This window comes from Lampris incognitus, chromosome 6 (genome assembly GCF_029633865.1).
Source record: "Lampris incognitus isolate fLamInc1 chromosome 6, fLamInc1.hap2, whole genome shotgun sequence".
NCBI lineage: Eukaryota > Metazoa > Chordata > Actinopteri > Lampriformes > Lampridae > Lampris > Lampris incognitus.
Window position 1 is genome coordinate 11,676,477 of NC_079216.1, and position 23,579 is coordinate 11,700,055.

The window sequence follows — 23,579 nt, forward strand, 5'->3', positions numbered from 1 at the left end:
GATAGATAGATAGATAGATAGATAGATAGATAGATAGATAGATAGATAGATAGATAGATAGATAGATAGTGTAGACAGAGATATAGATAGATAGATAGATAGATAGATAGTGTAGACAGAGATATAGATAGATAGATAGATAGATAGATAGATAGATAGATAGATAGATAGATAGATAGATAGATAGATAGATAGATAGATAGATAGATAGATAGATAGATAGATAGTGTAGCCAGAGAGATAGATAGATAGATAGAGTGTAGACAGAGAGACAGACAGACAGATAGATAGATAGATAGATAGATAGATAGATAGATAGATAGATAGATAGATAGATAGATAGATAGATAGATAGATAGATAGATAGATAGATAGATAGATAGATAGATGGATAGATAGATGGACAGATAGATAGATAGTTAGGTATGGAAAATATACATGAGTTGGCCTTGTTGGCATTAGAGCCGAGACAACAAGGACCTCACAGAGTGCAGAAACACCACGCAACTGTCAGGTTTCTCATTTGTGGTATCTCAATACACCGGGCATGCACAGAAGTATTCAACACTTGAGCGACTTTAACAAGTTCAGAAGCTTTATAGCGTAATAACTTCATCACAGTGTGGAGCAACGCTCTTGATCTCAGTTACTTTGACAGGTAAAAACTGTGTTTTTTTTCCTTTCTTTCTTACAAGCTAAAGTAAAAGCCCAGATTGAGAGCTTTACTTGTCACCTGCTTATGTTGCAGTTCAGACACATAGCCATAACCTTGTGCAAAGAGTTTGTTTTAGGGGTTTTTTGCCAACTAAGTAGCCAACTATGTCAAACCTAATTAAACGTGCAATATATGCTAATTTGATTGTCATGGGTCTGACAGGTATTCAATGTTCATTCCTTCATGCAAATGTGTTATAGGTTAACATTTTCCCTGCTATGTATATGATTAAGCCAATCAATAAGTCATTTAACTTGACTGTGCCAGCTAGAACAAGGCCTTGCAGTGTGTGTGTGTGTGTGTGTGTGTGTGTGTGAGTTGTGTGGGAAGGCGTTGATGTGTTCAAGTGTATTAAGTCGTTTTGGGGGGGATGTGCGAGGATAGAACAAGAGACCAGTCTGATTGAAGAATCTGAAAACCAGCTTGAGTTAGTATTAGGGACTGTCATAATGATAAAGGAATCCACAAGTCTGAAGTTGTGCTACGAGCATATATTGCAGATAGTGGTGTAGGGTCAGAGCGGCTGTCTTGTGTGACCAAGACGTTATTGAACAACCAAGGCAGTCATTTTGACTGTTTTGGATTTTCAAAGTTTAATAACTGTGTGGAAGAAAAAAAAAATACAGAGCTGCCGTTCCCTGAACGCTCCTAAAATTGCATATATTTGCATTAAAATTAGTTTTACATCAATTGCACACAAAAAAAGAAGGTTATAATAAGATCTGCCTAAAATGACAATAGGTTCCGGTCGTTGTTTGGGACTGTTTCAATGGTTATTTTCGGTTATTTTTTTTTTACATTTCACTTTTTATATGCCTTATTACATTTGTTAGATGGGCAATATGTTTTCCATTTTGTTTTCCAGGTATTATTTTCACTTTTTCAATTTTGCTATTCAAGTTCAACCGTGTCCCTCTGAAGTTTAAATTGTTTAAAAATGGTATTATGGTTGTTAAAATGTTCATTTTGGTGTCAGTCGTTTGCTAACAGACAGACTAACACATTGCACTGCATTAATATCTCAGTTGGGGATTTATCTTGACAGAATATAGAGTCTAAAAACCAGCGGTCATTTTGACTGCCCTTGGTCGTTTTAGGTGGGAGTGAAATCCTGATCGCTCTAGTGTTGTGTGTGGTGTGTGTGTGTGTGTGTGTGTGTGTGTGTGATTATCACGCATTAATCACGTGATATGGTGATAATCTGATACTGTGTTCCTTGTCGAAATCATCACGATGTCCAGCTGATTCATTAACACAGGAAGGAAGAGTCCACACACACACACACACACACACACACACACACACACACACACACACACACACACACACACACACACACACACACACACACACACACACAAACCACCAAGGCTCTCTCCCTGCCTAATTATCTCAGCCATGGTGTTTTTCCTGGAGACCCAAATAGCCAGCTCCTCAGTGTCGTCTCTGGGGGCTCCGTGAGGATTGTGCCAAGGAAGACATGTCAACAATCAATCTCTTTAGGGTCTGTCTGTTCGATGGGTCCCCGTTGTCAATATAGTGACAATCCAGCCAAGGGGACATCAGCCGTTGAGACGCTCGCCGTCACGTCTCCACCCGGCCCCGTCTGGTTCGCACACACTTGAGTGGGAATTTGTAATAACGGTGGAAATAACCAGGGGACCAAATGTTCTTTAAAATCCACTCCTTTCGCACTTCTTTCAGTATACTTTCACAGATCAGTTCCAGAATGACTTTCCTTTGCCTCATTTTTCCTTCATTCAGTTCCTTTTAAAATGAAATATTCATGCTTGGCATTTGATCTCAGGATGACGTTAGCTGCCTACCTGCTGCTAAATATATTCATGCGTATAACAATCTGGCGGCAACCTACCATTTCTGGAAGGCCGGTTGATATGTCACGCCTAATCCTGGAGGTGGGGAGAGAGAGAGAGAAGGAAAAGCACAGCCCTCGTCCATAGATTTGAACCATGGCAATAGGAGGTTTGAGCAGCAACACTAACGAGAAGGCTTGCCTGGTGGGTTGAGAAACCACGACGATACCAAAAGGCCCGACTTGATGCCTGAAACAGCCACGGTGTTGAGCTGAGCATGACACCGCCCCCCCCCTCCCCCCGCCTTCGCTGTCACCGAGTTTACATGCAAGTGAAAAACTCGATTTTAATCAGATTAAGGCGTTGATTTGATTATTGCATCTGCCTACTAAACAACTTCAACAAACTGTGGCAATCAAACGGAGGTCTAGATCGGCGCATGCATAATGTGATTAACGGAGCAAAGAATTTTTTTTTTTGTGGCAATTATTTTGCTTTGTATACACACCTTTCTTTAAGGGGAATGGGTTGTGCGCATGCACCCAGATCTCGCTACGCAACTGACCCAGAAACGACAAGGGCAAGCAGAGGACAACATGGCAAGCAGCAGTAAGTGTTCAGCCCCGATAAAGTGACGGGGCTTAGTATCCAAAAAGTTTTTGGTCGGGTGAAAAAACAGAAAGACGCTTTCCCTAATGTCTGCAGCACAACGTCTGAGGGGAGGCTGCACGCAATGCAAATTCTGTTCCGTAATTCAGCTGCCCAACACGTCTTTTAAATTGTGATTATTGAAAAGATGGTATTAATGGAAATAAAAGTAGACAGTTTAATGGAACTCTGTCACCTTCATTCAGTCGCTCATCTCGATCAGATTATTGACTGCATGTAAAGTCGTTATAAATCACTCTGGATAAGAACTCATGCTCGGAAAGGAGCTCCTCTCTTTCACCGAAACTCTTACGGTCTGGATCCTGTAAATACCTGGCAGGTGGCAGAGTGGCGCTCAGTTGCATTGTCATTCAGCACGGTCCTCAGAGGCCAGCATAATGAGCTGATGGTGACCTCTGACCAGACTCCAATTTCAGCGGCCAGAGCTGGCCCTGTTTGGAATGGCTGCCCGTTGCTTTTGCAATTCTCAGCCCAGCAGGGGTACCGGCCCGCTCTGGCCCAAAGAAGCATTTATAAAAGCTTATATTCCAGTGATCAGTGTCTTTCTGGGCAGAGGTGCTAATTACTCAGTGTGCCCACACTTTATTTTTCAAAGCCAATGAACTGAGTCCCAAAGGTCTACAGAGACTACCTGGAATGGGAGTGATTATTATGAAGTGTACCGGCTGCAGGCCTTCTTGTCCTTGTTTGCTTGGTTCACACTTGATCTGATGTTAAATCAGCTTTTACACCAGGAGTTCTACCATAGACAGTTGGTATATGATCATGTATAGAGTCAGGTGGAGTTTCTGAATCCAAACTCTCTTAAAGTACAAATAGATTAGAGATTAGAGATCTTTAGTGTGCGCTGCTGCGATAGGATTGGAGGTTTGGACCTGGCAAACATCCCATCATGCTCTGTCAGTTGACTCAACACAGGATAGAATATGTGGTGTTAGAAATGCACCGAAATGGAGCGTCCGGGTAGCGTAGCAGCCTATTCTGTTGCCTGTCAACACGGAGATCACCGGTTCGAATCCCCGTGTTACCTCTGGCTTAGTCGGGTGTCCCTACAGACACAATTGGCTGTGTCTGCAGGTGGGAAGCCGGATGTGGGGCGTGTGTCCTGGTCGCTGCACTAGCGCCTCCTCTGGTTGGTCGGGCAGGGGGAACTGGGGGGGGGGGGGATAGTGTGAGTCTCCAATGCACTACGTCCCCCTGGTGAAACTCCTCACTGTCAGGTGACAAGAAGCGGCTGGCGACTCCACATGTATCGGAGGAGGCATATGGTAGTCTGCAGCCCTCCCTGGATTGGCAGAAGGGGTAGAGCAGCTACGGGGATGGCTCGGAAGAGTGGGGTAATTGGTCGGATACAGTTGGGGCAAAAGGGGGGGGGAATGCAATGAAATGACGAACAAAGAAATCAATAAATTGTAAAATAATGTCACCCCAGATTGTAGAATATTTAAAATGTGTTTATTTTGTTACCATACAGCAGATATAGCATGATCTTTAACTGTGAATAAAACCAATTGGCAGACGTGTTAATGCATTCCATGACAGACCATCGCAGATATATTAACACGCTCCTTCCATCCCCTCCAAGAAATCTTCCTCGCTCATACCTCTCTTCCGATGTTGTTATGTACTCGGTCACGGGTGCGTTTCGTTGTGGCTGACCTTTGCAGCCAAGGTTTGGACGGCTTAGCAAACGGAGAGATGATGACATTTAATTACTGGTGGGCAGTCAAGCTGCACGCCTAATTATGATCCCAGGAGTTTAGTCATCATAGCTAATTAACTTTTACTTCCCACAAGGCTTTGTGGCTTTACGTTGGAGCGGAGTTGGGTATGCAGTGTGCCGTGCTGTGGGACTGTTGACATCTGTTGGCTGGTAATCCTAATAACTGTCTTAATTCGCTTCTCACCAGTCCTTCCTAAAATCATTGAGTCACAAACATGTATGGTGGCTTTGTGTTGTGTAGATGCTCAATTAGGGTATTATAAATTGAATATCAGGGTATGGGTGGCATAATAAGGTGGCCTAATGAATAATAAGGTGGGCTTATAACAGAAAGGTTTCAGGTTTGATACCTCCATTTGCAAAATTTTGTCCATAAATAGTCTCCGGTTAACGTGCCTTTGAGCCAGACTAAATGGTCCTGGACATGCTCAGGAGCTTATTGCCCAGGGTGTAAATGTATTGGAGAGTTTGATAGAATTCAAACAATCCCAAGGAAAATATAGATTTAAAGGAAGCAGAGACTGCTAATTATTAAGCAGTGACCACTACATTAAAGATGTGTTAGATTCACAGAGCAATACGCTAACCTCTTCCTGTATGCTCATATTTGAATTAAGAAAGCGATATTTAGGGTTGAATGATGAATATTGAACATTTGTAATTTCTAGACAGCACATGGGTAACTAAGCAAATGGACTCAGAGGAAAACGGTTTAGGAAACAGATGGCTTGGTGAACCGTTGCTTTGTGAAACTGTGAACAATGGGGATGAGGTAACACTTCCTTATCAAAAAAAATAAATGAAAATTTTAGATGACAAATTTCAAGTAGATGGTAATTAGTATTATGGATTTGTGACAGGGGAACGCACAAAATGATTAATATTTGACTTGACTCTGTTGCTCTCCCTGAGGTTCCTTCCTATTTTTTCTCCCTGTTAAAAGTTTTCTTTTTCAGGGAGTTGTTCCTTATCCGATGAGAGGGTCTAAGGACAGGATGTTGTGTTGCTGTAAAGCCCACTGAGGCAAATTTGTAATTTGTGATACTGGGCTATACAAATATAATTGACTTGACTTGAGTATCTGAACAAAATAAGGAGGTAGCTGCTTGAAATAAAAAAATAAAAAAAAAACTATTTTCTTTCCATAACTAACTAATGTAGTTGTTAGCAAAACGTAATGCGGTGCCCTGCATCATATCAGTTAATGCCATCAAAGGCATTAACTGCATCAACCTTTTCAAAGGTGTTTAAAGAATTTTACTTTGCTAGAAAACATTATCATCACCATCATGTATGCAAATTTGGGGGGGGGGGGCACAGCAGTTTCAAAAATAAGGCTGTGTCTAAACTGAGGACTAAACAGAAATCCCAAATTTCTGACTGGTACACAAGACAGCTCTTTTTGGATGCTGATATTCACAGGTGGGGAGCTGCTGCAGGGGGAGTGCAATCGATGCGTCTATCCCACAATGCTTGTGGGGTTTGGATGGGATAGATTGTGTTAATTTGTGATTGAAAAGCCCCCTGCAGTCTCCCAACTGCTTAAAGGTTATTTTATCGTAAAACTGGCCGTGTACTGTTTCGAACACTCACAGTCTGCCTTGTGCCGTTTGCTCGTTAATGACCTTACACCGTTTTGAGGGTACAGGCGACAGCAGGGAGGGCTTGATGGACACCGGATCGAAAGGCCGACACGGGAATGTATTTGTTAGGAGCTTGTTTTAAATAAACTCGGTGACATGTAGCTAGTCAATAAAATCACACTGAGATTCCACCACATACAGGGCCAGCTCATTGAGAGATACACTCATGCAACTATTACCGTCCACCACTGGGCAGTGGTGGGAAGGGGTCTAGTTATTAGAGATAGTAAGTATGTAAGAGTTTATTTGTATAGTGTGGTGACCCACATCTATATAACTAGAGACATTCACCTAAGAGGACGGTGTACCTTTAAGGGAAGAGGCGAGGGGTCAGAAAATGCACTTCCGCTTCCGGTTCACAGTTCAGTGTCGTTGTCGAATGTATGACATGCAAAGTTGGAGCTAGTAAACTACCTCGACTACGTCTACTCTCACGTCTCCTGTCTCGTTGTTTTCTAACTCCACAATAGCACCTTTTTAAAACAAAGTGTTGCTGCACAAGATACAGAAAAAGAAAAAAACATACACATATACACTTTTTCTCCCCAATTGTATCCGGCCAATTACTCCACTCTTACAAGCCATCCCAATCTCTGCTCCACCCCCTCTGCCGATCCGGGGAGAGCTGCAGACTGCCATATGTCTCCTCCGATACACGTGGAGTCGCTAGCCACTTTTTTCACCTGACAGTGAGGAGTTTCACCAGGGGGACGTAGCATGTGGGAGGATCTTGTAGTTAGTCCGCCACCCACTGGGGGGGGGGGGCATAGAAGGGAGAAGTAAGAAAATTACTTGTAAAAAAGCAGTGAGGAAAATAAGGAGCGCTGATGTAGGTGGTTACTGAGTAGTCGTGTTGTTTCTGCTGTCTGATATGTGGATAAATAACAGTTAGGGTTAGGGTAGTTTTTGTGTTTTCAAATACATGTAAGTGACCGGCATTCTCCTGGGAGGCCAGACCAGCCAGAGCCAGCATCTTGATAATGTGACTCGCGCAAGAAAAACTTGGCCCATAGGAATGCATTGGATACAACTTTGTGGTGCCGGACAAGAACATTTAAATGACATCATGTCCCCCACCACGATTTCATAGATTAAATTTCGTGACTATGACATGAAATCTCCTGAGTGGGATTGTGCCTCCCCCCTAGCTGCACCTCTAGTACCTCTGTTTGTGGTAGATTTGAAGTTGATGAAGCTGGAGAGAGGGGGAAGAGCTAAACCATGCATGAGCTTATAAACTAGGCAGACATTTTTGTATTTGATGAGGTTTTCCCAACTAAGTAGATAATACTTTTTTAGAATATGGAAATGATGAAAAGTGAATGGCTTCTTATCTAAGGTTCTGAGTGCTTGTTTGTATAATGATTCCAGTGGTTTTAATGTTGTAGAGTGTGTGTTAGACCAGCTTATCAGACAGTAAGTGATGTAGGAAACAACCATTGTGTGGAAGTATATCTTTGCTGCCTCGATTGATAGAAAATCTGCGGTAAACCTGAAATTTGTCAAACTATACTTTATTGCAGACCCCTTTTACGTGGGGTTTGAAGCCCAGGTCTGAATATATGTGTACTGCTAAGTATTTGTATTCTGAAACAACTTGTAGTCTCTTTCCCTGAATGAGACATTCATGCTGTTGCCTTTTGAGAAAAAACATACAAACTGTTTTCGACACATTCAGTTGCAGACAACATTGCTTAAGCCAGGATGTGACCTTCAACATAACATTTGTTAACTTGATTGCTACCTCTTCTGTAGTTTTACCATGAGAAAAAAATAACTATCATCAGCATACATTAAGATGTCAGATTTTCCATACACAGAAGGTAGATCATTAATGTGCATGCTGAATAGGATTGGACCCAGTCTAGAGCCCTGTGGGACACCAGTTGATAGATCAAGAGAATTAGATGTATAATCATCTATTTTGATAAGCTGGGAGTGAGATGAGAGGTAGGATGTGATAAGGTTGGCAAATTCTGTGGAAAGATTGAAATTGAGTAGTTTATGTAGTAGGATGTTATGATTAACGGTATCAAATGCTTTCCGTAGATCAAGGAACACGGCCCCTACAGCATCACCTTTGTCCATTGACACTTTAACTTTTTCAATGAAATAGCATGTAGCTGTTTCTGTTGCGTTGTTAGCCCTGAATCCAAATTACATTGGGTGCAGTAGGATGGAGCTATTGTTGAGATGGTCAGTGATTTGTTCAGCAACTAGCTTTGATACTATGGGTGAAATACCGATGGGCCTGTAGTTAGTGGTCAGACAAGGGTCACTGTTTTTGAGCATAGGGGTTAGAACCGCAGACTTCCATGAGCTGGGAAACCTCGCCTGACCCAATTAACTATTAATGATATGCGTTAGTGGTTTAGTTTTTGAGGAGTTGATCTCTTTCAGCATGAGTGTCCCCATACCATATATATCCTTAGTATTGCTTTGTTGAACTGTGAAACCTTGGGCTGTGGTAGTCCCTGACTCAGCCTGTGCCACATTAACTGGGCTCTGGAGGATTGTGTCATTGACCTTCAATTCATTGGCTTTGTTATGATGTTGTTTTGACCGGTTATTTAAAAAAAAAAACTAGCTCCATATAGCTTTTGTGTTACCGTGAGTTTTCAATGATTGTGATGAAGTCCGCCTTTGCCTTTCTCAATTCTCTTGTTACCTTGTTTTTTAGCATTGTGCATGTATGTCTATCATAGGACATCTTTGATTTTGTGGCTATTTTTAAGGCCTTATCTTGCTTCGTCATTAATTTTTGGACAGGGGAGAGTCGGTTTCTTATTTTTGCATTTCATCTTAATCGAAAATTCATTGATTATAGATTGTATTTTTTCTGTAAAGTTTTGGCTAGTTACTTCTGAATCATTTTCAAGAAGTAGATTATCCCAGTTTATGTTTTTATGGTTGTTTTGAAGTCCTCTTACTTGTTTACTGGGATGCCAAAGAGTTCCTTATTGCCATGTGTATTATGAGTAGTAAACCTCCTGCATTTTAATTTTCATGATACGAGCACCATATTATGGTCTGACAGCCCAGTTATCATGTTGTGTGATATTGTGATCCATTCGGGTCTATTGCTAAATATTAGCTCCATCTGGGTACTGCTGCTGTTTGTTACTCTCGTTTGACCTTTAACCATTTGAGTCAAATTAAAACTATCAGTGGTTTGCGTGAGCTTTTTCCTTAAGGACTTGTCTTCCCAATTTAAGCTGAAGTCACCCATTACAATGACCTCTTTCTTGAAATCACATTTACGTATTATTGTAACTCGTTATTTTCTTGCCCGGTGCGGGATTCGATACGAGGTGTATTGCGCCACAAGGCGACATCACTAACCGCTCGGCTAAAGGGTCAGACCCGTTAGCTAGGGACTAACGTGTCTTATTAGTCTACTACTACTACTTTCGGCTGCTCCCGTTAGGGGTCGCCACAGCGGATCATCCGTTTCCATTTCTTCCTGTCTTCTGCGTCTTCCTCTGTCACACCAGCCACCTGCATGTCTTCCCTCACCACATCCATAAACCTCCTCTTTGGCCTTCCTCTTCTCCTCTTCCCTGGCAGCTCCATATTCAGCATCCTTCTCCCAATATACTCAGCATCTCTCCTCCACACATGTCCAAGCCATCTCAATCTTGCCTCTCTTGCTTTGTCTCCAAACCGTCCAACCTGAGCGGTCCCTCTAATATAATCGTTCCTAATCCTGTCCTTCTTCGTTACTCCCAGTGAAAATCTTAGCATCTTCAACTCTGCCACCTCCAGCTCCGCCTCCTGTCTTTTCGTCAGTGCCACTGTCTCCAAACCATATAACATAGCTGGTCTCACAACCATCTTGTAAACTTTCCCTTTAACTCTTGCTGGTACCCTTCTGTCGCAAATCACTCCTGACACACTTCTCCACCCACTCCAACCTGCCTGCACTCTCTTTTTCACCTCTCTACTGCACTCCCCGTTACTTTGAACAGTTGACCCCAAGTATTTAAACTCAGATGTCTTTGTCACCTCCACTCCTTGCATCCTGACCATTCCACTGTCCTCTCTCTCATTCACGCATAGGTATTCCGTCTTGCTCCTACTGACTTTCATTCCTCTTCTCTCTAGTGCATACCTCCACCTCTCCAGGCTCTCCTCAACCTGCACCCTACTCTCACTACAGATCACTATGTCATCCGCGAACATCATCGTCCATGGAGACTCCTGCCTGATCTTGTCCGTCAACCTGTCCATCACCATTGCAAACAAGAAAGGGCTAAGAGCCGATCCTTGATGTAATCCCACCTCCACCTTGAACCCATCCGTCATTCCAACCGCACACCTCACCATTGTCACACTTCCCTCATACGTATCCTGCACCACTCCTACATACTTCTCTGCAACTCCTGACTTCCTCATACAATACCACACCTCCTCTCTCGGTACTCTGTCATAAGCTTTCTCTAAATCTACAAAGACACAATGCAACTCTTTCTGGCCTTCTCTATACTTCTCAATCAACATTCTCAAAGCAAACATCGCATCTGTGGTGCTCTACTAACGTGTCAAGATAATGTAAACTACTAATAAGACACGTTAGTGTCTTATTAGTAGTTTACATTATCTTGAGTTGGTCATAAAAGCTGATGTCCGAAGAGGGTGTTCGATAAATGACTATAAGTGTATAGGAGGAGTATCGACCAGAGAAGGCTCCCAAACAGACAAAGTTTCTAACACAGCATTTTCTGTATTTGCAGTTGCACCAGTATCAACTGGAGTTTCTTTCGGTTCCTTGTCCGGTGACAACCGCTTTCTTTTCACACTATTAAGCCAGGCTAACATTTTCGAAATAACGTTATGGTAGCTAGCTAACTTAGATACATTTTCAGTGACAAAACACCTTTGGAGTGCTCTATGCACGTCAATACATGCAGTAATACGTTGCATTCTGGGTAGAGAAGTCTTTATATGATATAATATAATTAGCTTGAATTTCACAGGCTCTTCTTAGGAACTAAATAGATGGTGTTTGAGATGGGCTTACTGACGCACTCTGTAGAAGTCCATTAAAACACACAGGCACTACAGTATGCGTACCTAGATGCATCATGAGGTGGCGGTATGCAGTAAGAAGTACCGGTACACAGACGGGTAAAAATCAGAAGTCCCGGTACTGTGTACTAGCGAGTACCGGCCCAATTCAAGCACTGGTTTTTCTCCTTCGGTTGTATCGGTGTGGGATTAAGAAATTGGCAGCTAGGGCAACAGTTGTTAAATGTTGTCATTAATCCAGGGGCAAGAGTTAGTTGATGAGGTGTCCGGGTAGCGTAGCGTTCTATTCCGTTGCCTACCAATATGGGGATCTCTGGTTCGAGTCCCTGTGTTACCTCCGGCTTGGTCGGGCATCCCTACAGACACAATTGGCCGTGCCTGCAAGTAGGAAGCAGGATGTGGGTATGTGTCCTGGTCACTGCACTAGTACCTCCCCTGGTCGGTCGGGGCGCCTGTTCGGGGGCAGGGGGGAACTGGGGGGAATAGCGTGATCCTCCTGTGCGCCACGCCCCCTGGCGAAACTCCTCACTGTCAGGTGAAAAGAAGCGGCTGGCGACGCCACATGTATCAGAGGAGGCATGTGGTAGTCTGCAGCCCTCCCCGGATCGGCAGAGAGGAGGTGGAGCTGGAGCAGAGACCGGGACGGTTCGTAAGAGTGGGGTAATTGGCCGGGTACAATTGGGGAGAAAAAAAGGAAGGGGGGAAGTTAGCACAGAAGCACATTGAATGTTGAACCAGGTTACAAGATCATTACCCCATTAAGTTGGGGGGTATAGGAATCAGAGAAACAGGATAAAAAAAGTAGCTGCAGAGTTGGCACTGAAGAAGCAAGAGTGCACTGTGCACTTCTGTGGTTGAGCAGAAGACTGAAGTATGGTGTCAAAAACAGTGCATTTATGGTCAGAGAAAAAAAAGGTCAAATATGGAAAGAGAGTTTAAGGTCAAAGCAAGGGTAAAAAAAAAAGGTCAAGAGTGTGACCATCGTCATGCGTAGAGCTGGACACGTGTTGAACAAGGTGGTAATATTTAAAAAGTTGGTTGCAAGAGAATCTGAGAGGTTGTCAATGGGCACATTAAACTTGTCAGCCATAATAACTATCATATTTGAAAACCACCGAAGTTAACAGTTCAGAGTTCCTTTAAAAAAATAATTTTTAGGTTTGGGTGGTCAGTAGACAATCAAGCAACATACAGGGATTTTACAATCAGTTTTAATAGAAAGCAATTCAAAGCTATCGAAAGTACCCTATGTAATCTAATTACAAATAAATTTATTTTTAAAAACAACTGCAATACCCCCACCACAACTAGTTAGCCTAGGGAGATTGAGGGTCTGGTAATTGGGAGAACAGAGCTCTATTACAGGGCCGCAGTTCCCAGTTTTATGTTAGGTCTCAGTTAAAAGTAAGAAATCCAGATTATGAGATAAAATGAGATTATTAAGAATAAAAGTCTTGTTTAACAGAGATCTTATGTTACACAGCACAAACACTGTTTGAGTGAAAGGCTTGACTGAGAGTGAACTTTTGATGGAGATCTGAGAAAGGTTGCAGACTGACAGTGTTCGACACGTTTTTGTGGTCTTTTGTTATTTATGACAGATATAGGATGGACTGGGAGAGGACTAGACTCAGCCAGAGAAATAGAGGGCTTTATCCTGTCAGAGGGAGAGCTGGAGGGACACACGACAGGTACAGCGTTTGATGCATGATCTCTGCATGCAGCTACTATATGTCAGGCTGAAAAAGCTATACAATTGATGAGGTTATATATCAGTTGTTTAACCCCCTCAGCATTTGGGTGAATACCATCTTTTTTGCAGAAGTCCCTCCCATGCCAGCATGAGTCAAAGTTGTTAATGGTACTATGGCCTGTAGCAGTACAGAAATGACCAGCAGAACAGACTGAAAAGACGGCTAAAGCACTCTGAGCCCTCACCTAAGGATGGAATGGGGCCAGAAAGGGTACAGTTTTTGCCCAGGCTCTCTAAAGTTACAGTGAGGAATTCAGAGTCAGACTGTGGCTTTAATGATTGCCTTGACATGACGTCATTGGTTCCAACGTCCACAATAACAGTGTGGACAGTTGGATAGCAATCAAGTATGACTGGAATGTGTATAGAGACATAGGAAACTTTACATCCAGAGAAACAGTAAGTTATGCTATCAGAGAGCTTAATGAACCTGGAGATGGAACCGCCAATCTCAATGATTTCAGGTTGACCGTTGAGGCATCCTCTATCATAGATTGTCAGCTTTCGACGAAAACAGTCATCAGTGTCAGTCGCCACACCTGCCACAATAGGGAACTTGGTGGTTGTGGTGGAAGGAGAGGGTAGTTGGACAGCGGAAGGCCGAAGGGACGGCAGTGTGAAGTTGGTGAGCTCGACTCATGAATGCTTGGTCTTGGGGATGTAAAGTAGCGAGCACGCCCAGCTGAGTGTTGCGGGACGTTTCCTAGTCGGTGGTGTAGCTCCATTGTTAGCAAGCTCTGTCAACGGGGAGAATGAGTTTGTCTGGGGAAAATGAAAGTCAGGATCTAACAGTGGGATAAAGATCCATCTCTTTCCCTTTACCACTGAGGACCAGCTGCGAGAGGGACCCAGACCGTCAACCAGACGTACGAGCTCCTCTGGGTCGGACTGGATGGCAGTTAACCGAGAGCATAGTTTAGCTTGGCGATGTAGGAGCTCGGTCCAGTAACCAGAGGTTAAATCGCTGAGACTATTGATACATATTATTTAAGTGACTCAGTCTTTCAGTCAATCAGTCAATCAATCAATCAATCAATGGAACTGAAATCATATGGTGCATTTCATAGACTCATTCTGCTGAAATGCACTACAGAGCGCCACAGGAGGTCATTCCTGCCTGTGGCCATCTCCTCCCTCATAGTGCCAGACACTCGGAGTTAATGGTCATTGGACTGGCCCTTCGACTTGTTTTACCCTGTCAGGTTTTGTTTGTGCTGTTTGTTTTGTGCTGCGGTAGTGCAGTGTAGATAGGGTGTTATGTGCACCACTTGTTTATATATTTTGTTCTTATTTCTATTTCTTATTTTATCTTCTATTTCTATTTGTTTCTCTTTTTCTTTTTTCTATTTGTTTCTATTTTCTTGTATCTTGTTAGTTTTTAGTTTTTTCTTACTAGAGTGTAAGTGTCTGTAATAGAACCCAATTTTCCCTCAGGGATGAATAAAATATTCTGATTCTGATACATTTGACTGCAGTGCAGTTAGATTGATGTGAGAGCCAGTGGAAGTGGGGAATTATGAAAAAAAGAAGAATATTTACCTATGCATATGAGTGACGCATGTGTGTGTGTGTGTGTGTGTGTGTGTGTCTGTGAGGGCCAAGTGTATCAGTGTGTGTAGGTGTATGTGCTAATGAGCAGTGGGTGGAGGGTTTGGGATTTGTGGTTGATCCCTATGTAACACAAACCCTTCTTCAGGTAAGAGACAAGCGAGCGTCTTGATTTTTGTTGGGGAAAGTTTGGATATTATCTGAGAATAACAACACAAAACAAAACGATTAAGGTTAGAGGGTCTGCACATCTGAGTGCGCTACCTTAAATGAGCAGTCACAATAAACAAGCTAATGAGCCTGTTATAATGCTTAGCCACCACAGGGTCTTACTGATGATATATCAACATTTCACACTGAAAGAGATCATTAGAAATCAAAGCAAGCAACATCTTCTGCTCTTAAATTAAGTCGAAAATAAACCATCGTGTCATGGGGTGTTGTCATCCAGTGTGTCTGAGGTATAGAGGATGAGGTGTTTGAAGGTGATATAGTTTTAGGAACAAACAGCTTAAGTTACCTTGTTTGCATCTGAAGGGTCCAATTTGTTTCGTATTCATGCTGAAATCAGTCGAAACCGATGTCACTTCATATTCCAAAGGGTAATATTCATTTTCGAACAAAATTCTTCACTCTCACCCCCTCCAGAAAAGTTTAAAAACGATACGGCGGTAGTCAGTTAGTGATTGTAATGTTTGAATTAGGACTGTTGGGTTGCATTGTATGTTTTGCTTTATATGTGCATTACAAATGATACCTTTGACTTATTTGGAGAGGCACGCTTAATTACCCCATGAATTGCTGTGGCTGTTATTTAAAAGGTTGCCAAACAGCTCCATTGTTTGTGGTTTATTCATCTTTTTTTTTTTACACTGGAATCAATGCTCTCTTTAACATCCAGTGCAATGCCCCTACTCCTTGACCAGCTCCCTGTCATCTTATCAATCTATTGATGGGCCGCCGGTGTGGTGGCCAGCGACTGATTGTTTCCATCACCGTGGCTCCTTATTATTGCCCTCTGGGTGCCTTGGTTTTTTTGGCACCATCAGCACCGATCGACCCCATTCACTGGCCCGAGAGAGATGGATGGGGGCATCAAAACTTGAGGGAGGACGTGTGATTTATCCACATGTTTTAACCAGGCCAAGGCCGGGGTGGCACCGGAATCGCAACTGAATCTGATTGGGTCTCCTCGGAGCAAAGTTTAGCCGTCCTCATGTACGCTGACCTTGTTTGAAAGTGAAAAGCGAAGAAAAAGGTACACACATCCCGTTTAGTTGCTGGGTTGGGTGTGAATCACAGGGAGATTGTTTTACCTCTACACTATTTACCCAATTTTTAGATTTGTTTTTTATTTTGTTTTGTAAAAAAAAAAACAACCCCAAAAAACAAACAAAACCTGATTGACAACATTTAAATCCTGTATGAATCAATGCCAGTGTGGATCAATGCCTACTAGATGTTTCCATAATAGATAAAGGGCAACTGAAAGTGTGCAGGTTTTGATCAGATTAGAGCAGCACAATAATGTGGTCAAGGAACAGTAATTAACTATGACAAGAAGAATTTACAGCTCAAGATAAACCTGACTTAATCTAATCAATCACTGCATACATTTTTGATTTGCAATATATTTTGATATTCCTTCAAGTAGTAAATGACCTTCTTAGCCTCTGATATTCAGATCAGATGAAACCATAATGTCATTAAAGAGGGAAATAGGGTGACACACCAGCTTAGTGGTCAGCTGCTTCACAGCGAGACGGTCCTGGTGGTCCCAGTAGAGTTTTTACATTTCTCTTTTACAAGGGAGGCATGGTGGCGCAGTGGTTAGTGTGGTCACCTCACAGCAAGAAGGTCCTGGGTTTGAACCTTGGGGTAGTCCAACCTTGGGGATCGTCCTGGGTCATCCTCTTTGTGGAGTTTGCATGTTCTCCCCATGTCTGCGTGGGTTTCCTACGGGGGCTCCGGTTTCCTCCCACAGTCCAAAGACATGTAGGTCAGGTGAATCGGCTGTACTAAATCGTCCCTAGGTGTGAATGTGTGTGTGTGTGTGTGTGTGTGTGTGTGTGTGTGTGTGTGTGTGTGTGTGTGTGTGTGTGTGTGTGTGTGTGTGTGCGCATGTGTGCATGCGTGTGTGTCGGCTCTGTGATGGCCTGGCGGCCTGTCTAGGGTGTCTCCCCACCTGCCACCCAATGACTGCCTAGATATGCTCCACCATTCCCGTGACCCTGAGAGCAGGATAAGCAGTTTGGATAATGGATGGATGGATGGATAATTAACAGTTCAACTGAGGAAATAAGGTGCACAGAGATGAGTCTTTAAAGAGCAAAAAAAACTGAGCACGACTTGATAATTGGAACAACCTATTCAGAGATTGTTAGACTCAGAGGGCAATACATTGTAATTTGTGTTTGGGGCATTTTGAGGGATGTTTGTGTTGCCACATGTGTTTCCCGGGGAAAAACAAGGTGGGTGACATCAGGTGAAATGATAAGATGTTGAAAAGACTGTGCAAAATTGTGAAGAAATACTCATTTTAAAGAGTCATATAATTCAGCGCTGAATCTTGAGATCCATTTCTTTTTAAACTAAGCCAAAACATTTCCAAGTGTTTGAGGTATTTTTGTTTGCTTCTGAACAACCTGACACCGCAAGAAGACGGATGTACCTTGTTTCAAAATATGGTCAGCATCATGAAATAAATCCAGTGTGAAGTTTCTAGTGTGAATTTATGATCCAAGTGTATCCCCTCCTTCGGCTTCCCGCACTTCTGGAAGGGGGGCGGGAGGTAGTGTAACAAGCGTGAATGAATAGACTCGCTAGCCAGTTGGCTAATGGGTCAGACCATTTAGTCAACTCGTTAGCGCAGTCGCCCGGGTTCGTGTCCCGGCTTTGGTGGATTCCTGGCTGCCCCCTGAATTTGCTGCATTGGTGTCAGGAGTGGGATGGTGAGACCGTGAGGCCATCGGAAGCGCGTGCGCCCAAAGGGGTGAGGGAGCTGGTATGCTGAAGCGCAGGGACGCGCTTCCCGAAGGAGGGGGGTGGGTAGTGTAACAATCACGGAAAACTAGACTCGCTAGCCCTTGGCTAACGGGTCGGACCCTTTAGTCGACTGATAGACGTAGTCGCCCGTGGTGCGGGAGACCCGGGATCGCGTCCTGTCTGCGGCGGTTGCCGGCTGCCCCCGGAATTCACTACATTGGTGTCAGAAGTGGGATGGTGAGACCGTGAGGCCACCGGAATTAAGTGAGGCGTGAGGAAGCTGATATGCTGAAGCACGGGGACGCGCTTCCCTAAGGAGGGGGGTTGTGTAACAAGCGTGAAAGAGTAGACTCGCTAGCCGGTTGGCTAATGGGTCAGACCCTTTAGTCGACTGGTTAACGTAGTCGCCAGTGGTGCGAGAGACCTGAGTTCGCGTCCCGGCAGCAGCGGTTCCTGGGCTGCCCCCTAAATTCGCTACCAAATGTAGTGAATTCAGGGGCATCCGGGAATCCGCCGCAGCGGGGATGCGAACTCGGATGACTGCGCTAACCAGTCAACTAAAGGGTCCGACCCGTTAGCCAAGGGCTAGCGAGTCTATTCATCTGTGATTGTTACACAAGAACTCATCACGATCATGTGTTCAGGAAGTCGAGGGGTTCAGTCCCCTTCCTATGGAGCCACATATGAGCCCCTACAGCCTCAGATCAAGCTTGAGCATTGTTTCTTATTCGTCACTCTCACTACTTTTCCAGTAAATGTTTTTAATAATCAATAGAAGTAACATGTACAAAAAAAACGTGTTTCATTGTTGTTCCTGGGGCAGAGAATAGTGAAAAATATCCACCGGAGCCCAGCACAAGTCACGTAAGGCATCCATCCATCCATTACCCAAACCGCTTATCCTGCTCAGGGTCATGGAGATGCTGGAGCCTTTCCCAGCAGTCATTGGGCGGCAGGCGGGGAGACACCCTAGACAGGCCTCCAGTACATCAAAGGGCCGACACACACGCATGCACACACACACACACACCTACCGTCTTTTTTGCAAAGGTCCCTCCCATGCCAGCATGAGTCAAAGTTGTTAATGGTACCATGGCCTGGAGCAGTGCAGAAATGACCAGCAGAACAGACTGAAAAGACGGCTAAAGCACTCTGAGCCCTCACCTAAGGATGGAATGGGGCCAGAAAGGGTACAGTTTTTGCCCGGGCTCTCTAAAGTTAGAGTGAGGGATTCAGAGTCAGACTATGGCTTTAATGATTGCCTTGGCATGACGTCATTGGTTCCAACGTCCACGATAACAGTGTGGACAGTTGGATGGCAATCAAGTATGACTGGAATGTGTATAGAGAAACATAGGAAACTTTACATCCAGAGAAACAGTAAGTTATGCTATCGGAGAGCTTAACGAACCTGGAGATGGAACCGCCAATCTCAAGGATTTCAGGTTGACCATTGAAGCATCCTCCATCATAGATTGTCGGCTTTCGACGAAAACAGTCATCGGTGTCAGTCGCCACACCCGCCACGATAGCGACCTTGGTGGTTGTGGTGGAGGGAGAGGGAAGTTGGACAGCGGAAGGCCGAAGGGATACACACACACACACACACACCTAGGGACAATTTAGTACGGCCGATTCACCTGACCTACTTGTCTTTGGACTGTGAAAGGAAACCGGAGCACCCAGAGGAAATCCATGAAGACCCAGAGAGAACATGCAAACTCCACACATAGGACGACCCAGGACGACCCCCAAGGTTGGACTACACCTGGGCTCCAACCCAGGACCTTCTTGCGGTGAGGCGACCGTGCTAACCAGTGCACCACCGTGCCGCCTCCAAGCGTTAGCTTTTACAAGCAAATTCTATCCAAAGGACAGAACTGTTAAGTGCTCATGACTTATGAGCATATTTTGAATTCTGCGGGGAAATAAGTAGGCTACTTTAGCTAAGCTGGGGATCAGCTAACAGCATTCCATTGCTGTACAGTTTATCAGGGGCTGGTGTCACCAATGCCGTTTATCTAGACATAGCAAAAAACAGTGCATAACAGACAGGCAGCCATCAGTGGGTGGAGGCACAAGGGAAAAAAACACATCCACGCCAGATTCAAGCACATAGGGCCATTCACAATTCTTATATACAGAGCAGTGATTTTCAAATTGGGGCCGCCAGGGGGCGCCAGAGGAGCCTTAGTAAATTGGAGGGAAGATGAGAGAAAATGCTAAAAAAAATTGAATTATTATATTTTATTCTAAAATACAATTTATAATATTATAACTGTTATATATTATGTTTTATATATATGCCCACCCCTTCCACTAGCATGCTCTCTCTCTCACTCCCAGATACAAATGCGCGTGCGCACACACACGAACGCACACACACAATGTTGTTGAATATTGTTAAACTAAACTGACAATGTGTATAATGGAAAACAGAAATATCGAATCTAATGGAATGATTAAAGTTTTGAAATATACGTGTAATTATTATTGCACTGGCCCTGTGATGGCCTGCTGGCCTGTCCAGGGTGTCTCCCTGCCTGCTGCCCAATGACTGCTGGGATAGGCTCCAGCATCCCTGCGACCCAGCAAGCAGGATAAGCGGTTTAGATAATGGATGGATGATGGCTATTACTGCACTATTAAAAGTAAGGAGGTTGTTTATTTTTCACATTTGCCATTGTATTTTTAATGGGTTTTTAAAGACATCTTGCAAAAAGGGGGGGGGGCCGGCCAAAAGCTAATGCTATTTGGGGACCTTGGCATAAAAATGTTTGGGAACCCCTGAATAGGGAATCACTTGCCATAGCACCGACACCTTGCTGGCCGTGTGCCCTTGCCCTTGTCTGGGCTGCAGAATCGCCCAATATGTGATGCTGTCTCTAAAATCTATTTGTGTGTCGAAGAACATCCTTCACACAACAGTTGTTTGTGATCAAGCGATCCGATTGGCTGAGAGCCGTGTTTTATTTTAGCCTCACAGGAGCTGCAATCACCTCTTCTCTGTTATTCTGCTTATAACAGAAGATTTTATCAATAGCTTGTTTCAACAGCTGCCGTCAAGTGTCCCTGTCTGCAGTAGCTACATTTCAAAACATCCAATTAACTATCCAGACGGCTTGACTTGAACATCGCACATAGGGAGAGCAAGCTTATTTAATGCTAACGCTAATGCATGTCCTGCAGCACACATGTTAACAGCACCATGAGGCTGGAGGGTCCACATTAACATACAAGCAGAAATTATTCTAAAGTTAAAAAGCAGCAAGCCAGCAGTATTTACTCATGTTGTTTAATTTAGCAATATCATGTTGCTTATTGTGTATTTTGATAATTTGTATTGCTTCAAAGTTTTAATCTAAATGTTGCTACTCTTACATGCTTGTGACATTGTTTCCAAATTATTGCTTAGAATGTAACGTTGTTACTCGGTTGCACAGCAGCCAGCCACTTGTGATGAAACTACATTTTGGCTTTTTGAGTTGTCATAGCTACAAGTAGTACATTTATCTCAACTACTGAACCAAACTGCTGTTATTTTCAATAAAATTACAATAAAGGTAAAATAAAAGGATGTATTTTCAAAAATAGTTTCGACAGCTCATTTTTGATTACTCTTCTACAACTTGTTTGGCAAAGTAAATGAAGAAACAAAACAAAACAAATGCATAACCAATTCTATGGGGTGCCAGATTTGTCATTTGTTTAAAATGTGCCGTTGCTAATGAGGGCAAACACTGTTACAAGTGTGAGACTGAATGACTGCATGTGGTCTGACATGACATTCAGTCTTAGTCAGAGAAAGACTGATAGACGAGTATGTACTGGGGCTTGGCTGCTGTGTGTGGAGCAGAGTTTGGACACCGGCATATTTTAATGAAATAGGCCTCTCATTCTTCATCAGTGGGCGCTGCTGTTTGTCGTGTTGTCCGGGATGCCTTTAATAGCCCTGCGTCCCATTCCCCGTTTCAAGAAAAAGGGAGGTAACAGAGGGAAAAAAAACAAGCTATTACAGCAACAAATGACAGTGTGGCCCCAGACAAAAGTAGAGCTGAGCCGAAAACCGATGAAATAAAGGTGAACGCCTCATTCGGGGACCCAACACCATCTTGCTCTTGTAATGATCTCCAATCAGAGGGGCTACCAAATGCACAATTTACTCCCCTGGGCCGTAAATGTGCAATACGTTTCACCCTCGTCTAGCTCAAATAGGATGTGATCTGCTGGGGCCCCTACCTGTTTCTGGGGAAGGCGTGCTCTTCAATTGACTAAGCTGAACGGCGGGCAATCTTAATCACTTCTTGCTTAATTTGACTTCAGATTGCCGGTGTGGCACTGCATCACAATAGACATCTCCAAAACAGGCATTTCCCCCATGAGCGGGCTTCTTATATGAGACTGGCACCACTTAGCTCTGTCAGGGCCCCCTTGGCTTGTGTGGAATAAAGGTCAAGTAATCAGGCATCTGGAAGGACAGCTCATTTGTCATCGCTTGATAAATGCGTCAGTGGCTAATCTGTTGAGCAGGACCCCGTGCCGCTGCCCTCAGAGAAAGGTTAACCGAATCAGAACAGGGAAGGGATGGAGCGCGACAAGGACGTAATAATGGCAAGCAGAGAAGAAGAAAAAAAAATCTTTTGTTTTTGATTTGACTGTTTGGTGAGGCTTGTGGCTATTTCTGGACTGTATAGGATTGGAGCAGAGGCTCCAACAATACCAGCCCTCTAAATGGCAGCGGGCCAGAGCAAATGTTAGCCCTGACGAGGAATTACCAGTGATGAGGTGATCTGTTTCACTAACTGGGGAAATGGGCTTCAGTCGTTTCACTGACCTCTTCCTTTTCTTCTCTCACTTTTTGTTTTTCACTCTTTTTTTCAGCTCTCTCTCTCTCTCTCTCTCTCTCTCCTCACACACACACAAACATTTTTCAACTCTCCCCCCTCGCTCTCTCACACAGACAGACAGACACACACACACACACACACACACCTTCTCTTTCATGCACAAACACATGCATGAACATATAGTGTAGACGTGCCTTCAGTCTCCTTCACCCTCCTCTCTCCCTACAAGCACTCCCTCGTTTGCTCCATTTCTCCCCCTTTTCCTCCCGGTTGTATGCAGTCTCTTACTCTGCTATGTAAATCTCCTGTGGCGCCCACGTTCTCCAGCTTATTCTTCGATTGATTGAGAAACGGGTTCACCTGAGGTAAAAATGTGCAGTACTTTCACTTTGTAGTATTTCTTTGACACTTTGATTGTTGGCCTGAATAGTTATTAGTCGTAGGTTGTAACTGCTATCCAACCCCCCCCCAAAAAAAATCCCCCCCCCACTATATCTCTCAATTTAGTGGCACAGTGGTTAGCGCGGTCACCTCACAGCAAGAAGGTCCTGGGTTCGAGCCCCGGGGTAGTCCAACGTTGGGGGTCGTCCTGGGTCGTCCTCTGTGTGGAGTTTGTATGTTCTCCCCGTGTCTGCGTGGGTTTCCTCCGGGGGCTCCGGTTTCCTCCCACAGTCCAAAGACATGTAGGTCAGGTGAATCGGCCGTACTAAATTGTCCCTAGGTGTGTGTGTGTGTGTGTGTGTGTGTGTGGGTGGGTGGGTGGGTGAGTGGGCGGGCCCTGTGATGGCCTGGTGGCCTGTCCAGGTTGTCACCCCGCCTACTGCCCAATGACTGCTGGGATAAGCTCTAGCATC